Source organism: Pantherophis guttatus, chromosome 1, assembly GCF_059756535.1.
Source record: "Pantherophis guttatus breed Tessera chromosome 1, ASM5975653v1, whole genome shotgun sequence".
Classification (NCBI taxonomy): domain Eukaryota; kingdom Metazoa; phylum Chordata; class Lepidosauria; order Squamata; family Colubridae; genus Pantherophis; species Pantherophis guttatus.
This window is the reverse complement of record NC_142063.1, coordinates 231,131,059-231,150,586: the sequence shown is the minus strand read 5'-3', so window position 1 is coordinate 231,150,586 and position 19,528 is coordinate 231,131,059. Positions and strand designations below refer to the sequence as shown.

Here is a 19,528-nt window from a genome sequence, read left to right as displayed (position 1 = left end):
AAAGTTTGTATATTAATATAATATGCAATGCCAGCCAATTGTGAGTACATTAAGCTATAGTTAATTCTGATGCTGAGAGTTATGTCATTCAGCACACATTTTGCCTTTAGTAAACTGAGATAATGTCCAGTTGTTCCACATAATCATTAATCCCAGATTGAAAGCAAAGCAAATCAATTGTTCCTGTTAAGATTTCTATTTTTTCTTGAATTGACTTTGACCCACTTCTCACCTATAATGTGAAAACAAATCAACGATTGAAGCTGATTCACAGATTGGTTTTTCATAGAAGCGGATTAGAATTGGTTTGTCATAGTAGCTAATTATGCAAATGATCTGCTAAAATGCCAAGCTACCTCACAGATGCCTGGTTAACATGTAATGCACCAATTTTATTTGCTTCATAACAGGCAAACTGATTTAAACATGTGCTTCATGTGTCACATTTTCTTTTGTGAATACTACTGACCTTTTCAAAGATTTAATTTTCTGATTTTTTAAAAAAAATCAATTAAAGTAAGAATAAATATGACAATGACTAAGTGGATGGTAGTTCCTTTTTGAATATTAAACGGAATCCAGTAATTTGTTTTGTTGATTGAAGTGCAAGTCAGAAAGGGAATTTTTTTTTTCCTTAATCACCCAGCCCCCACTCTCCAAATCTACAGAATAGATTTTGGCAGCACAGAATTGGGAGGGAAAGTAATATTGAACAAAGAAATATAAGGTCAGATGATGTTGCCCATAGGGGAAATAGGCAACTAATAGTCGTTAGAAATGCATGCAACCTTCAAGCTCCTTTTTATGGGAATTTTAGATCCCCTCTTGACCATATCTCTGAGCTTGAGTACTGAAAATTGTTATCCAAGTTTTCTGCTAATTTGAGAGAAGAAATACAGAGAAAATACAATATAAGCCCTAACATATTTACCTTCCTGCTAATCCACAAGATCCCAGGAACATTCCAGATCTACCATCTGTATTATATTTTTCCTACAACACTCCAGATTTTCCAGCCTGAAAAGTTGTGCCTACAAACAAGACCCTGCTCTATGTCTCATTCTCTCCTCAGCTCCATAGTAACTCTCCATCTATGCTGATTGTTTATAGTCACAGGAAAATTTTGCTTAGAGAGCGCGAAAAACGCTTCCTTTGCCTATACTGAGGTGAGCCACTGAGCAACACAGCTCCATATCCACTGATAGCTCGGCAGCTGAGGAACTAGGCAGAGCCTGCTCCAAACTTCTCAGCTGTTGACAGGCTTGACTTGCTGAGAACACTGGATAAATATAGCACCAGCGAGCTCAGCTCCACAAAGTCATTGCTCTCAGCAGCCTGCAAGGAGCCCAGGAGAGGGGAAATGCAATCTCAGAACTTCACTGCCAAAGCTTAGCTCCCACAGAGCAACAGTTGTGGGTGGGGGCAAACCAACCAGGAGAAAAAGTCTTTCTAAACAAAAGCCTGGGTGAAACCTAAGAGAGCATTTGTAGCTCCTCTTTCTTCTGACCAGTATCTCTCAGAACAGGAACTACGTTCCTCTTCGGCTCTCTGTTTCTCTGTTTCCTGCATGACTTCAGTCCCTGGTAGATCTAGAAAGAGAAGAAAGATTAAAATTTGCCCAGAAGTCTTCTGGGCCTGGATACTTTTCGATCTTGGTCATGTAAGCGACGTTTCCGAGGTCTTCTAGGAACACACATCCTTCTAAAGAACTGGCATCTAAGTGCTTGTTTTCAGCTGGCAGGTAAGACTTAACTGATATTCTCCCCCCCCCCCCAATGATTGGTTTGTTTTCTTGCTTAAAAGGGCTCCCTGATTCTTTTTAACACCCCTGTCTCGATCCCAATCTGTTTGCCTTCTGTTCTTAAATGTTCTGCCTAGTTTGAAAAGTTGAGAAAAGAGAAAGAAGACAGGCTTTCTTTTGCTTTTAGCAGTAGAGAAATCATCACCTTCAGAGCTCTCTGCTGAACTTGCTGGGCTAAGGGCAACAGTCTAAAAACAGAACTGGAGACATAATGACAGGAGATGGGAGACAAAAACAAGAAGATGAGAATGAGTGATGCCTGACTGTGAAAAACTGCATGCTGTCGGAAGAGATCTTAATGTCCCTCCCTCCACACAACTCACAGGGATATGTACAGACGGGATTCACTCTTTCCCCCCTTTTTAACTATCTTTTTAAAAACATCCTCATAGTTAGGAAACCTAGGAATGAAATCAGTATGATAAATAAGAAAAAAATAGGGATGCAGTAATCCTCTGAATTAATCTTGTGCCTTGTTTCTTATTTCTTTTTTTGTTGTGCTTCCGTAGAATTAACTACATTTTATTTTGCCTCTCTGATGGTTGCCTCATCAGATTAAAAAAAAAATCTCTATCATATTAAATTACCATCTGAATGTTTATCATGCATACCACTCCCAAGAGCTTGCTCCCTTGGCACTCATATACAAGATTATTCTGAGATAAAGCAATGGCAACCAATATTTGTAAAACTTAAATATATCTTCATGGAAAAATGACAGTTCATCATTCCCTGACCCTCTCCCCTTCCCCCTGCTAGTCCTCCCATCTTATTTGTGAGTGTCTTGGAAATATTCCTATCAAAAAGCATTTATCTGCAAGTAATTTACACACAGTGGATAATTCGCTATAAAATCCAGTAGAAGAAGGATGGATAGGAAATCTTGTGTGCTTTTATAAAATGTCTCGGAAACATTAGTAAGGCAGGGCAGGCAAACATCTCAAATGAAATAATAAAATAAATAGTGATTAGACTTTTAGTTTAGACTTGAATCAAAAAGTAGTTATGGCAACAAATGCATAAATAAAAGCAACAGCAATACATAATTTATTGGAGAAAAAGGCTTACAAAGAGGCATGCTAAATCTGATGACAAAAAGTATTCAAGTGGAATGCCAGCATGATATGTTAGTGTTACAAGAATGCAATCACTATATCTTCTTTCATATTTCTAGTTCTGATCAGTGCCAAAACGAGGAAGATGGAAATGTATTGCTTTCATTCATTATTTAAAGAAATAAGCCAATCAAGCTGGAATATAGAGTGCCTAGCAGCACACTTCTATAATTTCTATTAAAAAATAAACCCCAGCCTATCTGATTACTTTGAAGTAAGGTCAATGGAACACAAGGGAACCAGCCTCTGGGTAGATTGGCAAAAGGCATTTGACAAGTACAAAATGTGATTATGTCACTAAGCTGCTATCAAACTGCTTTCTTTGATATTAGTAACTAATTAACTTGACATAACTGCTGACATAGTAATGGAAAAGATTATATTGTACCTCAAGAATGAGATAAAGAAAAATAGGTTACCTATGTTCTAGAAATTTATGAATTGCTTATTTAGAATCAGTATCATCTTCCAAAGATCTTGGATTTCTGGTCCTCAATCCATTTTGGAGAATATATTATTTTGCAATCTGCCCCTGTTCTGAAGAAGAATCAATCTCTGGTTCCAATACAAAGACAGAACTCTTGTCCATTCAGTGGAGTTAATAATGAAATATATGAATATATTATTTGCAGTCACCAGTACATCAGTGACAAACCACCACAATATCATTTTCTTCTTAATACTGATGAGAATTAAAGATTCCATAATGTCCGATGGAAAGAAAGCCAGGATGCAACAAAAAGAAAATTAAATAGAAAACAGAGAGGGTTTCATTTAATTGTTCCATGGTTTTTTAAATGTTGAATGCTGCCCAGAGTTGTTATGAAGTCAAGCAGCTTTGCATAATTAAATGATGATAGCTAGCTGATTAATAAGTAGCTAGCTAGCTAGCTAGCTAGACAGACAGACAGACAGACAGACAGACAGACAGACATAATTTTTATAGTTTGAGGCGCTAAAATAAAATAATTCCATTACTTTACTATATGCCCCAGAAGAAAAAAAATATTTTTGTGGAGTCAATTTATTTATGGGGAATATTATTTCTTATGTTGTCACTATTAGATTAATTTTTACTGACATTGTGAATGACTTCTTAATATTTTTCTGGATACCTGTTTGAATATTTTTCCAAACAGGGATTTTTCTGAACAGATCATTTGCCATCTGTAATAAACAAATATTATAATTTTGTGATCATGTGTCTTAGCCTTACTCAAGAGTTATGCTAAAATACAATATATAAATATGAGATAATCTATCAGAACCAGCCCATAATATTTTGGCACCTAAAGCAGGAAACTCAAATGATGCTCATACATACTGCTGGCCCACAGCAATGAAATAACTCGATTCTGCCTTCTCCTGCCCACTTCTACTCATGGTACTAGTCTAGTATCTACATCAATAAAAGAGAATTAAACATTTTAAATACTTCTTCGATCATTGTAATCATTTCAACACCTGCAACTTTTCTTGCCTGCATAGTAAACATTGATATATCCACTTGAATAATCAAAATTATTCGTTCTGCACTTCCTTAGTATAAAAGTCTTAAATGATTTCTGATGGTCCATAGTCTGGTCTACTGTAGCTTTTAATCTAGTGAAATGCTTATGAAGCCAACCAGCCTCTTCTGAGTCCTTATGAACCATAGATATGTTTTTAATTTCATCTGAAAAGATGCATTCTCCACTAATATGTGTTACGGGAAGCATTAAAAGTATTCAACAAAAGCATTTGTGGAAATAGGTGCTCATCTTATGTGTTTATATATTCCAGGCCAACTTTTTAAATTGAAACTGCTGAAATATATATTTAAAAATTAAACTATTTGCATCAATATTGTGCGTACCATCATATATCCACACTGTCTCTGGTGCCCTGCATTGTTAGGATATAGGGAGAGTTTTGAAATATCATATATTTTTCAAAATTTTTCATCTCAATTATTTTCTCAAATATTTTTCCTCAGGAAAATAGAAGGTATAATATTACAGAATACATTGCTGATGAAAGAATTCGACTCTGAATTATAGTTTAGGGCAGTGTTTCTCAACCTTGGAAGCTTGAAGATGGCTGGGGGATTCTGGGAGTTGAAGTCCACCCATCTTCAAGCTACCAAGGTTGAGAAACACTGGTTTAGGGTCTCTTTTGGGATTGTTCCATGCCCAATAAAATATCTTCTGTGATGATTCTTTTGTTCTTGAAATAATTTTGCCATGACTTTCTTCATCTAATTTCTGCGCATTCTTCCGATTTTTTTTTTTTCAAATCCTACATCTGATTAGTAAGTTTGTAGCAGGGGTGGGTTCTAAATTTTTTTACTACCGGTTCTGTGGGCGTGGCTTATTTTGTGGGTGTGGCTTGGAGGTCATGTGACTAGGTGGGCGTGGCTAGCTGGTCAGAGTCATTTCTGGAAGGTCCTCGCACTTACGACCCGACTCATTTGTTTGCTTTTAACACTGATCAGCTGTAGGGCGGCCCTTTGAAGCCCCGGGGCAAGAGTTTAAACAGTTTTTTTCCCTCTAGTCATCAGCTGGGACTCAGGAGGCAGCAATAGATTGGGGGTGGGACCAAATAAAAGGTAAGAATAATGTGGGTGGGGGGGTGGGAGGGCGGGGGGGAGAACCGGTTCGGTGACATCATATCGTCACAGCTACTGGCTCGGCCGAACCGGACCGAACCGGGAGGAACCCACCATTGGTTTGTAGGCATAATTGCTTTCTATTACTCCAGGTACATCAAGGTCAACATTTTGGACTTCCTGGTTTATAATATTTATTTCAAACAAAGTCATGTTGCCACACTAACCAGATATTTGCTTCTGGTGATTTCATTTCCCACGGTCATTACTTCCTGTCAAAGCATTATCCTCCATAATGGCAATTATTACATAATTTATCTTCTCAAGCTTGGTAGGCTTTACTGTACCCATTCAACTTTCCCGTCATGTTGTTGCAGAGAAAACCATTTGTGTTTTGAAATACTTTTTTAAAAAAATAAAACCAGCAGCCTCATAGAGGTTGATGAAGCAACAGTGAACAAAAAAGCTTGAAGATTTAGTTCTCTGGTCAGCCTGCTACATTCTTCTCTTCTTTCTTTTTACCCATTATTATAAGCTAACCTTTTGTGTCAGTTACAAATCCCATATCTTTCAGATTTTTAAGCAGCTTGTTAGTCAGAATATTCCTGTCGTATTATTCTAGAAACTGTTATCTGTCACCACTGGAGTAGTTACCCTGCCGTAAGATTGGCGGTCAATAAATTTGATAAATAAATGAAGATTTTCATTGGAACCTTTATATTTCAATAAACCGTGGCTCAGTTGAGTCAGAGTTAGTGAGTTGTATCGACATAACCACTGCCTCTTCTCCTGAAAGGAATAGTTTCTTCTACTGTATAAATGGAATCATAGAAGGTGAATCACAGAAGGTTGCTATTTTATTCTCTGGAAAACCTTTGTTATTATTGGCTGCTCTGTAGCTATGAAGGTGAGATTTTATTTACTTTTGAGACTTTACATGGCTGCCTATCTCACCCAGAGGTCCTAGGTGTCTCACTAATATAAAAAAAAATCAGAATAAAAATAGGATAACCCTTCCCACTAGGCTCCAGACTGACCAAATTCTTACCCTCATGACTTGCCCCCAATGCTTGGGGAAGAACCAAGTCATCATAGCCTTCCAGAAGGTAGGAGCCTCTCAAATCTCAGATGAAAGGTTATTCCAAAGGGAATAAGAGAAAGCATGCCTCTGAGGTCCAACAAATGACATAATTTATGGAAAGGGTTGGGTAGCATCCCCACCAAAGGTAATCACTCAAATATCCTGGCCTTTTGCTTAAAAAGTGATAACCAGCACCTTGAATGGTACCTCAGAGCTAGTGTGGCTCACGCAACAGTGGTTTAACTCAGGGGAATGGTACCAATTACCCATCTGCAGTTACCAAAACATCTGCTGGTAAGATATATTGTATCTATTCCCTCCCAGCAAGAAGACCTAAAGACAAAATCCTGGAGGCTTTGATATCTATCAAATATTTGAGGCATCCATGAACATTGAAGGATCTATTCAGTATTTTTTTTTCCTGTCAACTTGTCATTCTCTCTTTTCTCCTTTTTTTAAAAAGTGAAAAAAATATTAGGTTGGATGGACTTGCAAATTATGAATTCCTTCAAATATCATTTCTAGAATTCCTGCTAAATATATTAATCAGAATATTTCTGTATAATAATAATACCATCATGGCATTTCTTCCATATTTCTTCTGAAAACAAAGGCCAACATTATTTACATCTCTTTGAAAACTTCAGAATATACGCTCATACCACAAACATGTTTAGAATTTCTAATGTCCTGAATCCTTGAGAAACTCAAGATAAAGAGCTGTAGCAACTTGCTTGCAAGGTGTCTGTAGCATGTTCTTTTTCCATTTGTCACTCAGTATTTTGCAATATATGCTAGAAGTTAAAGAACTTCCTTTAATATTAGGATTGCTACAGTATAGGATTCCTATACTTAAATGGCTATGTGGTCTCCTTGCATTGCTCAAAGACCCTCTTCACACTGTATCTGCCAATTGTTTGATTTTGCTAGAATTTGCCCTTTAGTTTTAAAGCTTATCCCACAGCAAAAATATTTCCCAGCAAGTTCTGAATTCTATATAACTTTTATGAATAGACACTAGCCCTACTTCCTATCAGGGAGAACTTGCAGTGGCTAATAGAGGCAGGTTAAATACTTAGAAAAGAAGACAAATTAGAATGCAACATGAATAAGGAACGTATTATTGGAAATGCAGATTTGATAGTGTTTTACATATAGAGAGAGCTAAGAGTTAGGCTATGTCTGTGGATTTCTTTAATGGAAGCGTATTCAAAACTGTAAATCTAACAATGCTCAGCGATTTTAGCATTGGACAGGACTGGATTGAAGGAAATGTGAAGAATGTTTGAGCAGTTCCAACATGCAATATTGATTTGTTTATTTAAATTATATTCCACATTTTCGGCCATAAATGTTCACAGTGAGCCTCTCACTGACCAGTACGCTCCCATAGAGAGGGGCTTCTCAGGGTGCCGTTGGCCAAACAGTGTCGACTGGCAGCCCCCAGGGGGAGAGCCTTCTCTGTGGGGGCACCTACCATCTGGAACAAGCTCCCCCCAGAGATACGGAGGATCCCGGACCTGTACACGTTTCGTCGTGCTCTCAACACTTTTTTATTTCAGCAAGCTGGCCTGGCCTAACTCTCCTCTTTTAAATTTTTAATTCGTTTGATTTTATAAATTGGGTGTTTTAATCTGTGTTTCGGCCAAAATATTTAATAATTTTAAGGGACTTTTAATATTTGTATTATCTGAATTTTATCTTGGCTGTTCACCGCCCTAAGTCCTCCGGGAGTAGGGCGGTATAGAAATTTGATAAATAAATAAATAAATAAATAAATAAATAAATAAATAAATAAATAAATAAATAAACAAATTACAACACATAAGAATAAAATAAACAAAAAAATCAAATTGGCATTTTAAAAATCCTAATAATTCAACCAGCAAATCAAAATGCAGTGAAAGTGATGAGGCTATTTTCCTCAGTAATAGGAAAGTGGAGACCAACCAAATCTCCCTGGGGCCCCACAAAAAACTCTTGTCTGTGTATGTCTATGTGCGCGCATAAGCGTGCACATACTTGTGTGGTGGTGAGTGTTTATATAACAAGTTTCTAGAAGTTGGGAAGATCTTCAAAAAGACTCTTGCCACCGGTTTAAGTAAGTGACCAATTGCAGAATGACAAAAGTGATCCCTAAATTCTTGTTCGCTTATGGCTGCAAAGGCCAATGCCAGCATATTAAATTGTGCTCATTAGTGCAGAGCTTTCATTATCTTGTACCAATTGTCAGCCTGCCTGCTACATTTTAAACCAAATGCAGTTTCCATACCATATAAAGCATGGAACAGTAGTCAAGATGGGACGTAATCAAGGCTGAGATAACTATTGCTAAGCCTGATTAACTGGGGAAGTTTGGCTACAATATTTTCCACTGATGCTAACTGTTGTTTAAATCTGCTTAGGAAAAACTGGAAAGGGTTTTTTTTTTTTTTTTTTAGGAAAACTATTGTTTGTCTCTCTTCTTTATTCCATCTGACACAGATTTAAAACTTCAGAAGATAAACACGTGAGCTACTATAGCAGGAAATACAAGCCAAATGTAAACTATCTGTGTGCTATGATTTCTAAAAATATATTAATATTTATAGCCATTGACTAACTTTCAAAACTATCTGAGCATTGCCCCCTCCGACTGGCTGATTTAATGCATTATGCAAGCTTTGGTTTACATCATTGTAATATGAAATATAATTAGTAAGGTTTGATGAACCCAGGGCTAAGCTTAGTTATTGTGTGAACCACACCAATAATTACATTCAATTAGTGTTGCCGGTTCGAAACAGAATACAGCCATATCTGCTGCCGTACACCTACATCAGTTGTAAAATGCAGCTTTTCAAAGAATAAGCATTCTTGCTTGCTGATAGTTAGCCACAGCTATCTCTCTCTTATTAATTAGATGCATTTCTTGATTTGAAGAAAGCTCCCACTGTGGCAAAAAGTGTTTCCTACCCAGTTAGCTGTCAGAAATTATCTAAGAATATTTCTTGATTTGGACTTAAGGGTTCTCACAAGGCAAGCATGTCTTCACTCTTCAGCCTCTGTTACTGACATCCTATTTTGCTGCAACTCTTTCTTTAGGGTTACAGACTTGTTCCTGTTCCTGATTCCGAAACCTTCCAGGGCACATATTACAAACCATTGTATCTATTTTCCTGCAGAAATCACTCTGCAGTAGCGAGTTCAAAGAAGCTAATTACTATTTTACTAATTATTATTTTTACTGTTTTACTGCCAGAGGTAATGATATGAGGGAGGAAGAGCCATAACCTAGACAATGGGCTGCTAAACAAGATTTTAGACTGGAGGAAGAGAGGTGGTAAAAGAATTTCAGAAGGGGCCCTCCCCACTTTTTAGGAGAGCAAAAAGGAAAGAAGGGAGGAATACTTTCAGTCTTTCAAGATTCTGTTAATGTAACCTCTTAATAAAGATAGAGCTAGTCAGGGGTGAAATCCAGCAGGTTCTGACAGATTCTGGAGAACCGGTAGTGGAAATTTTGAGCAGTTCAGAGAACCGGTAGCGGAAATTTTGAGCAATTCGGAGAACCAGTAGCAGAAATTTTGAGCAGTTCGGAGAACCGGCAAATACCACCTCTGGCTAGCCCCGGAGTGGGGTGGGAACGGAGATTTTGCAATATCCTTCCCCCAGGAGTGGGGAGGGTATGGAGATTTTGCAGTAGCCTTCCCCTGGAGTGGGGTGGGAATGGAGATTTTGCAATAGCCTTCCCCTGCCACACCCACCAAGCCACACCATGCCCACCAAACCACGCCCACAGAACCAGTAGTAAAAAAATTTGGATTTCACCACTGGAGTTAGTGCTTCTCGTGCTTCTTATATGGATCATCTCACAAAGCTAACACAAAAGATGCTGTTCTGATTTTGCATCTGTAACACAAGATAAGCAAAATGATTGGTTCATTCCATCAGTTTTACTCTCTTGAGCATGTTAACTGATTGGAAAGATATCTACCAGTCATGGTGCTGCAGTTGTAAGCACTCTCTCCACCATCTTTAGGCTTCTCCTAATAGACCATTTACCTAACATTACCAGGTTTGGTTTTTAGAGGGGCATCAGAACAGAGGTAAATTTGGCTGCGCGGAGACTGAAGGGGGAGGGAGCAGAGACCTTCATCAGCTTTAAATGGTCAATTAATACCACTTTGAGTCCAACCTTAATGGTCATCTGGCTGCACCTCCAACATAATAGATGGTGAAACAACAGATGTTTGGTTACCTTCCAGCTGTCATTGGATTCTGCGAACATAAATATTAGTTAAACAATTGGGCAACTAAGAATGGAGTTAGAAACTCATTGGCTGGGACCTAGATTAAGGTGACAACCTTTTTTTTTAAGACAAAAGAGACTGTTGAGCCTTATTTGTATCATTGTACAAGTAGGACAAGGCCCAATGTCAATGATTAGGCTGGTAAGAAACAACAGATATTAATTCAGCTGTAACTGATGGGAATGAAAGATTTTAAAGCTAGAGCTATGGTAAGAGTTTAACCACAGGAAAATAAATGCCACCTTGAGGGAACACTTCCTCACAAGAAGACTTATTTCTGAATCAAGCACTTTGTTGAGCCGTGGTGGTGCAGTGGTTAGAGTGCAGTACTGCAGGCTCCTTCTACTGGCTGCCAGCCGCCTGCAATTTGGCAGTTCAAATCTCACCAGGCTCAAGGCTGACTTAGCCTTCCATCCTTCCAAGGTGGGTAAAATGAGGACCCAAATTGTTGGGAGCAATAGGCTGACTCTGTAAACTGCTTAGAGAGGGCTGTAAAGCACTGTAAAGTGGTATAGTGCCATTGCTATTATTGATACGTTTGAAATTTCATGTGACTACTGTATAATATATTCCCTGAAGCTAGATAGTACTTTGACCTCACCCTCTAATTCAGGCATGGTTTCATTGGCCATCCAAAGGCCCTCATAAGGAGATGACTTTTCTTCTGCTAATGTGATTGCTAGCTAAATTTTGTTCTTTGGCTGTGCACACATGCGAGTGTGTGCGTATGTGTGTGTGTGTGTGTTTGTGGAGAAAAAAAAAACATGCTTTCTGGCATGCCTATACACATTGGAGAGCGGTGGAGAGAAATTGCCTAAACACAGAGCAGTGAGTGGTAGCATGAATGGTTTTCCTTAAATGGCTAATCTTGCGGTCCTATACAGTTGACCTAAAGGAGCCAGAAATAAGTGGGTGTGAGGCATTTCTGTAAGGAGGATCTGCATAGGTTTTCTCTTGAGATATTCAGATTTCTTGGAGGATCAGTGGGACCCAGACCCTGGATACAGAGGATATATTTCATTTCTTTTGTGGTTCTAAAAGACTAAAATTAAATAATGATACAAATATTCTACAAATAAGTTTAATGTGATTGTAATTTAGATTTTAAAAAGCTGTTTCAAAATGCCTGTATGATACTTCTTCCCTTGTTCTTTTGGTTTCATTTGTCAGTGACTTGAAAGATGTTATGAAATAGTTACAAAAGAATTTAAAGTTCTGTTGGATGTTGGAACGCAATTCTTCCAAAGGCCCAGCAGTGTAAAAGACACAGATTCAACAAATATCAAAATAAGTATAGCTTTCTTCATTGGCTATGTTGGCTGGAAGGGCCAGGAAGTGGTTGCTAAGTTCATCCTTCTCTTTCCTAAGTTGTGGTTGCAGCCCAGATGCCACCCTGTTCCTTCTCCTTGCATGTAAAAGGCATGTCTCTAACCCTCATGATTTGGACAACTGTTTTGAAGCTTTGCGTGGGAACAGTACAAATGTTGTACAATTGGTTTGATTTATTTGATGATATCTGTCAATGATTAGAGCACACGCAGGGTATTGGGAGTCCAGCAACTGCCTCTGATTTGCCTCGCTTGACATTTGGCAGGTGAGCGGGGCGAAGGCAAGCTTGATCCGAGATGAAGTATTTCCCCACTTCCAAAATTGAAATTTCATTCACTGCATCCCACATAATGCGTCCTGCTCTCTTTCTGGTCCACTTCACCACACTTGGTGTGGTCACCCACTCAGATCTGCTTCTCCCCGTCACCTCCCCACCCCCCGGTCTCCATTTCTCTCTATCCTTTCTTGCTATGTGTTCTGTTCCTTCTGCTCTGCTGCTTAATCAGAGAGTAGAGCCCTTCTCTCAGGAGTGTTGGTCATGCTTTTTCTGAGAACTAAGTAGGTATGATAGTGAACACATATTCTTCTTTCTTCTTTTGTGGTCCTTTTTGGAGAGTTTAACCAATAAGGGAATTTGAATTCTTGCCGGGGACTTCAAAGAGGTTCAGGTAATCCTCAATTTAACCACCTTTGATTTAGTGACCGTCTGAAGTACAATGGCATTGTAGAAAAGTAACTTATGACTCTTTTTCACACTTATGACTGTTGTCGCATCCCCGTGGTCATGGGATGAAAATTTGGACGCTTGGCAACTGGTTCATATTTATGACGATTGCAGTGTCCCCGGGTCATGTGATCATTTTTGTGACTTTCCGACAAGCAAAGTCAATGGGGAAGCCGGTTTCACTTTACAACCCTGTGACTAACTTAACAACTGCAGTGATTCACTTTAACAATGGTGGCAAAAAGGTCATAAAATGGGGCAAAACTCACTTAACAACTGTCTCACTTCGCAACAGAATTGTTAGGCTCAATTGTGGTCGTAACTTGAGGACTACCTGTAATGTTATTCTTGACTGTGCCACAGGAATGGATGAGATGGAGACAGTGTTCTTTGGAGCATCTTGCTAGGAGATGTTGTGCGTGTATCTTCTTGCCTTGATTCCTTTGGTGGGTATCACATGGGCAGGCCTTGATTGGAGAGGCTGGGGCTTTGTGTTCCCAGACCATTTCTGCATTAGCAATTTATACAGCGCAGTTTGCATAATTAGACTTACCTCAAAAACGGGTTAAGCAGGGCTGGCCTGTCAAGCATTTGGACTGGGGATTACAGAAAATATTTATTTTTATTTATTTATTTATTTGTCAAGAACGTATTAAGTAATTTATATAAGCATGAATTTAATACATAAAATAGATACAAGTACAGGAAACATTAGGACAGGGATGGTAGGCATGCTGATGCTCTTATACATGCCCCTTACAGACCTCTTAGGAATGGGGTGAGGTCAACAGTAGACAGTCTTAAGTTAAAATTTTGGGGGTTTGGGGATGAAACCACAGAGTCAGGAAATGTATTCCAGGCATTGACTACTCTGTTGCTGAAGTCATATTTTCTGCAATTGAGTTTGGAGTAGTTCACTTTAAGTTTGTATCTATTGCATGCTCATATATTGTTGTGGTTAAAGCTGAAATAGTAGTATTAGACCTGTAGACCAAACTGGCCATTAAAAAAATATATATCCTGGAAAATGGCACTTGTGATTCACTTCTGTACTGTTACCAAGAAAACTATGCATCATGGAATTACTGGAATCAAGCTCATTTGACAAAGATATGACTTATAGCATTATCCATCCAAACTGTAGTGATCTAATGCTGGTTTTATTACCCAGTTATCTCTTGCCAAAAGTTCTGATGGGAAATGTTTATGGAGATTCTCAATCATCCAGGTCATGGCTGTCCCAAAAGTTCAGAAAGCAACTGGACTTTCTTTCAGTTTCTTCAGTTTCTTTCAGTTCCAAACTAAAAAATACTTCTTGGATGAGAAGTTAAATGTTTTCAAGAAGTCCAGTTGCCTTTTGAACAACACCTTTGGGACTACTGATGTGAAAATGATTGCAACCGGCCACTTTTGTCTCATTTTAGTATTTTCATTTGAGGCTCCCCTGGTCCTCACAGAAACATACCTCACCTAGCACTAAGTGGGCATAAGGTACGTGGGTATTCAACAGTGTATTTCTGCTTTTCTACCTTCTCCCCACTCATCTCTTCTCAGATTAAAAACTCATTGACTGGCTAAAGGGAAATAATAATTTAGAACCCATAAAATGGGAATACGAATTACTTAATATCTATCTCTCAGAGGGCTGAATAAAAATACGCTTATAATGATAGACCTGGTGTCATTAGTACTAGCATTTAAATCGTTAGGGGGGAAAAAAATACTTAAATGAACTCTACATCCCCAGTCAAAAGCTATTCTGTACTTTTGAAGAATTTCCAGATCTCAAGATTACGGCCCAACCCTTCCCATTGTGTTCTGGCAAGGCATGTAACAACTGGACCAGTGGCAAAAGGGTGATTTGATTTTTCCATTCTGGAGTCAGTTGAATTGGAGGTGGATGCTTTTTACCTCAGTGCAAAGGCAGACTGAAATTGGATTTAGCCATGGCATGCAATGATCCAGCAGTTAGCAGTCTTTTAGGGGCCTAAAAGAAGGATGTCATGATCAGATTTGGATGATTTTAAAGTCAGAAGCCATCATTTGCTTTTAATGTGGGACTAAAAGTCAAAAGTTTTTGGTTAAAAAGTCAATTTCAAATGATTGCCAATAAGGAAATACAAATAAATGGTGTTGCTTACAAAGTTAGTCTGTAAACAATTTAAAATAGAATTCTGAATGTCAGTGAGGCAACAATAAATCACTGAAAAGAATTAATTGATTTTTTTTTCTCTGAAGGATATATTTCCTCAATGTCTATAACGTTTCTGTTGCTGTAAACAGGTAGCCAGAAGACAGATAAATTATACTCTAAAAGGAGAGAACATTTTTTTCAGAAAGCTAAGTGTGTGCCTTAAAATCTGTGAAATTACATGTTTCAGGATTAATTTGGTTGAAAGGAATGTGGTATACAAGAAGAAGATTGCCTTTTGTTGCTAAGGAAAATATCCTTAAAGGACTATGGAAAATATACATTCTAATAACTCTCATTTAACTATTGCAACATTGTTGTAAAAAACCCCCAACTCATTGTATGTGTAATGTTATGGCCTTGCTGCTACAGAGGTGATCTGCAGCAAATCAATTGCATTTGGTTATGTATCTATGTTTTTAATAAGATATGTAAACAAACATGATGTGATTGAAAACATTGTCAGTATGTTTGTGTGTTTCCTTGGCTTTCTTGTTATTATGTGTCTGTTTCTTTAATGCATTTAGACCAACTTTGTAATAGCCCGAATTCCGGTAATTACAGACCAACACAAGGAAAGCACTGATATGGAGGTTATGATGATACAGTTTAGCAATCTAAGCATATAAGGAAATGAAGCAATATTTATTTATCAGAAGATTGGTACCGTAGTTACTCTGGTGACTAATAATAACACTTCTCTCCAATCCTTCATGATCTCTCTCTCCCTCCCTCCCTCTCTTTCTCACACATACACACGCACACATACAGACGGGGAGGATGACAACTTCAAAGTAGTTTAAGTTCTGCAGGCAAATTAATTAATTTGCTTCTACATTTTAAAGGCTGCCCTGACCCCAAACAATTCTGGGCAGCTTTCACTTTAAAACCAGGAAACAATGAAATGAAGAAACAAACCATGTGCATCCAGAAGAACCATACAAGCAAGCAAAATAACCAGTACTGGACAACCACCTTACCTCATGACCTGGGGAGGAGGGGGGTAATAGCCAGGATTTCAAATAGTTTCTCAACATTATCAGGATGAGAGCCATATGAATGGAAGGATGGATTCCAAAGGCCAGGTGCTGCAACAGAGAAGGCACACTTCCTAAATTCTAGTAGATATCACTATTGGGTCCCTTAGATCAAGATGATCTAGAACAGAGGTCACCAATTCCTGGTCTGTGGAACTGGCACCAGGCCGCGACACGCCAGAAACTGGGCTGCACAAACAAGAGAAGCCCCATCTGTGGGATGCAGGCAGCACATAAAACCACGCCCCCTCTGATCCACAGGAAAAATCTCTCTCCACGTAACTGGGTCCTTGAAACCCAAAAAGTTGGGGCCGCTGATCTAGAATACACCTAATTTTATCCCATGAGCAGAAACTATCAGAGCTAGGCAGCCCCTCAAAAAGTCAGGCCCTCTACCATAAAGGGCTTTATAACAGGGCAAACAACACCACAGCTTCCCATCACCCTATGCGTTCCCACAGGGAGGGCCTACTCAGGGTGCCGTCGGCTAGACAATGTCGGCTGTCCACCCCCAGGGAGAGAGCTTTCTCTGTGGGCACACCAACACTTTGGAATCAACTCCCTCTGGAGCTCCGGGTGGCCCCGACTTTCACTCTTTCCACCATGGCCTGAAAACATGGCTATTTCACCTGGCCGCCCTAGACTGATGGGGGTTTTAATAGAATTTTAACTGGGTTTTATTTAATTTTTGTTAATTTTAACCTGGATTTTTGTTTTAATGGTTTGTTTGCTTTGTTTTAATTGTTGTGAGCCGCCCCGAGTCCATTGGAGATAGGGCAGCATACAAGTTCTATTAATAAATAAATAAATAAATAAATAAATAAATAAATAAATAAATAAATTACCAGATGCCAACCAACAACTAGTGCAGCTCACAGAGCATTGGTGTTAGATGGGTGGAGCACAGTATGTTCATTACTGCTCCTGTTACCAGTATAGCTTCCAAGGGTTTTCAAGTGCAGGCCCATGTAAAAATCACTGCAATGGTCCACTTATGAAGTGGACAAGTGATTGTCTGAAAGACCTTTCAGTTGAATTGGAGCACTAGATGGATGTGTGCAAAGACTCTTTTAGCCAAAGCTGCCACCTGCTTTTCAAGCAGAAATTATATTCTCTGAGACCACCCCAGTCATAAGATTAAAAAAAAGATCAAAAGTTCCTAGGACCGGACATTGGAGGGGGGATAGCAAATATCCACAGATTTCAAAATTCAAGATTTTGCTTGAGTTTGTTTCTCCCTATCTGGACTTCCACAGCCTCCAGAGACTGGGACATGGACAGCATCACTTGAATAGTCTTGGGATCAAGATGTACAGTACGTTGGAGATATTTGGCTCTGAAGGGATGGATGATTTCATGTACCCGCTCCACAAATGAGGAGCTATGGGCTCAACCTTTCCTCCCTTTAACAGCACTGGAACCAACCACAGGGAAAGCGAGAGAACCACCATTAATAACGCCTTTCACACCCAGACCTCACAGTCCATCCAGGATACTGTGACTGATAGTATTGAAAGCTTCTGAGAGATCGAGGACCACAAGGATGGACATGCTACTCCTATTACAGCTCCCTCAAAAGCCATCAGCAAGTGCAAATGCTGTCTTTAAACCTTACTCCAGCCAGAAATCTGACTGAAATGGGTTTTCTCCAGACACTATGAAGCTGTTGTCAGACTATCATTTTAAAGGAGAAGGTTTAGATTAGATAATAATTGCCCAGGATTGCTGGATCCAGTGATAGCCTTCCAATGCTGAAGGAACTAGACTTTCTTAAGCCAATACCGTGGCATGAATTCAACTATAGGTCACTTCCTGGGCAGTCTTAACAACATGAGGCCATGTCCCAGTTGAAGTCTAAGACTGGGAAGATCTGAGTGAGCTTATCTGCCAAATAGCTTAAATATTATTCACTGGCAGTCCTGTAAAAGTTCCTGTAGTTTATCTCTCCCCAGAAAGGAACAAGTTGTACTAAACAGGGCTGCAAATGCAATAAGTGCACTTCATCATCATATACTTCTAAATATGGGCTCTTACTTATGTCCACTTAGACTTATTCTTCATTCTTCCTCCAGCAGCACTTTAGATATCTTTTCTGGTGCCTCATATTATATTGCTCCTAAAAAAAAACCCAAGGTACATTCCAGGATCGGCACACAGAGTTCACATAAGGGGTAATATGGTCCAAGGCCTTCACCATTCACCCTTTCCTGGCTACAACTGAGACCTTGGCTAAACTACTCACAAGATCCTCAGAGATAATCCCCAGTCCTTCTGGAACTCCAACAGGATTCATAACTGGGACAGTTGCTGGGACAGGTCAATCAAATACAGTAGGTCCTGTCTTCTTATAGGGCTGGGTGATATCAGCAAGTTAAAAAGCAATCAGGGAGTGATTTGACAACTACAATAGATGGATGTTAATGTCCTTCACTACGAGATGACATCATAACTTCTCCAGACAAATAGTGCAACTACTAGTACATTTCATCACTTGGGATAGATCTATGGTTGCCATGGAGGTCATCAATTCCTGAGCTATTTCAGACTCAAGTCACTGGTAGCAAATTGAAATCCCTGAGGACTAATAAAATCGGGGTCTCTATAACAACTCAACTATAAAATTCATTCAATCAGGCAGGGATGATACTGTACAGCAGAGGGAATCAACCATCCCAACTTCACCCAGAGGGTCTCATGTCTGCTTTGTCTGTGATGCAGAGCTTTTGAGAGCCCTCAATGACTTATGGATGACAATAGTCACCTTTTCCCACCAGTGGTGGGATTCAAAAAAATTTATTACTGATTCTGTGGGCATGGCTTTTGTGGGTGTGGCTCGGTGGGTGTGGCAGGGGAAGGATACTGTAAAATCTCCATTCCCTCCCCACTCCAGGAGAAGGTTACTGCGAAATCCCAATTTCCTTCTGATCAGCTGGGACTCGGGAGGCAGAGGGCCAGTCAGAGGTGGTATTTACCAGTTCTCCAAAATACTCAACATTTTTGTTACCGGTTCTCCAGAACTGGTCAGAACCTGCTGAATACCACTTCTGCTTCCCCCTTCCCCTGGGCTCTTAGCTGATGCCAAACCTGAAACTCACAAAGGCATATTTTCAAGAGGAGATCACCCCACTCTGAACCTACTCATATGTCAGTTACATTTCCAGGTTGGCTGCCTCATCCATGATGAAATCATAATTAAGAGCAGATTTATTACGGGCCAGCCTGGCATTCAGAATCAGAAGCTGGAAGGCCACTGAAGAAATAGATAAGAGGGCTAGACACCAAATAGCAGTCTCAAAATCCCCAAGTATCGCCAGCTCTCAGGTTCTTGTCACATCTATCCCTGATCATCACAATCCCTACATTACTGCCTGCCC

General features: G+C 39.3%; 1 protein-coding gene across 7 annotated transcripts in view; it reads left to right on the top strand.

The window, feature by feature from the left end:
• The first annotated feature begins 1,200 nt into the window (after nucleotides 1-1,200).
• Nucleotides 1,201-19,528, top strand: part of FILIP1 (filamin A interacting protein 1) — an 89,646-nt gene continuing 71,318 nt past the window's right edge. For 5 of the 7 annotated variants that reach the window (XM_034431880.2, XM_034431879.2, XM_034431877.2 and 2 more), the window contains exon 1: nucleotides 1,273-1,741. The gene's annotated coding sequence lies outside the window, so the exon portion shown is untranslated. Of the gene's footprint in view, nucleotides 1,742-19,528 lie in introns of all 7 variants that reach the window. The other 2 variants (XM_087882536.1, XM_060689160.2) reach the window with 1 other exon arrangement.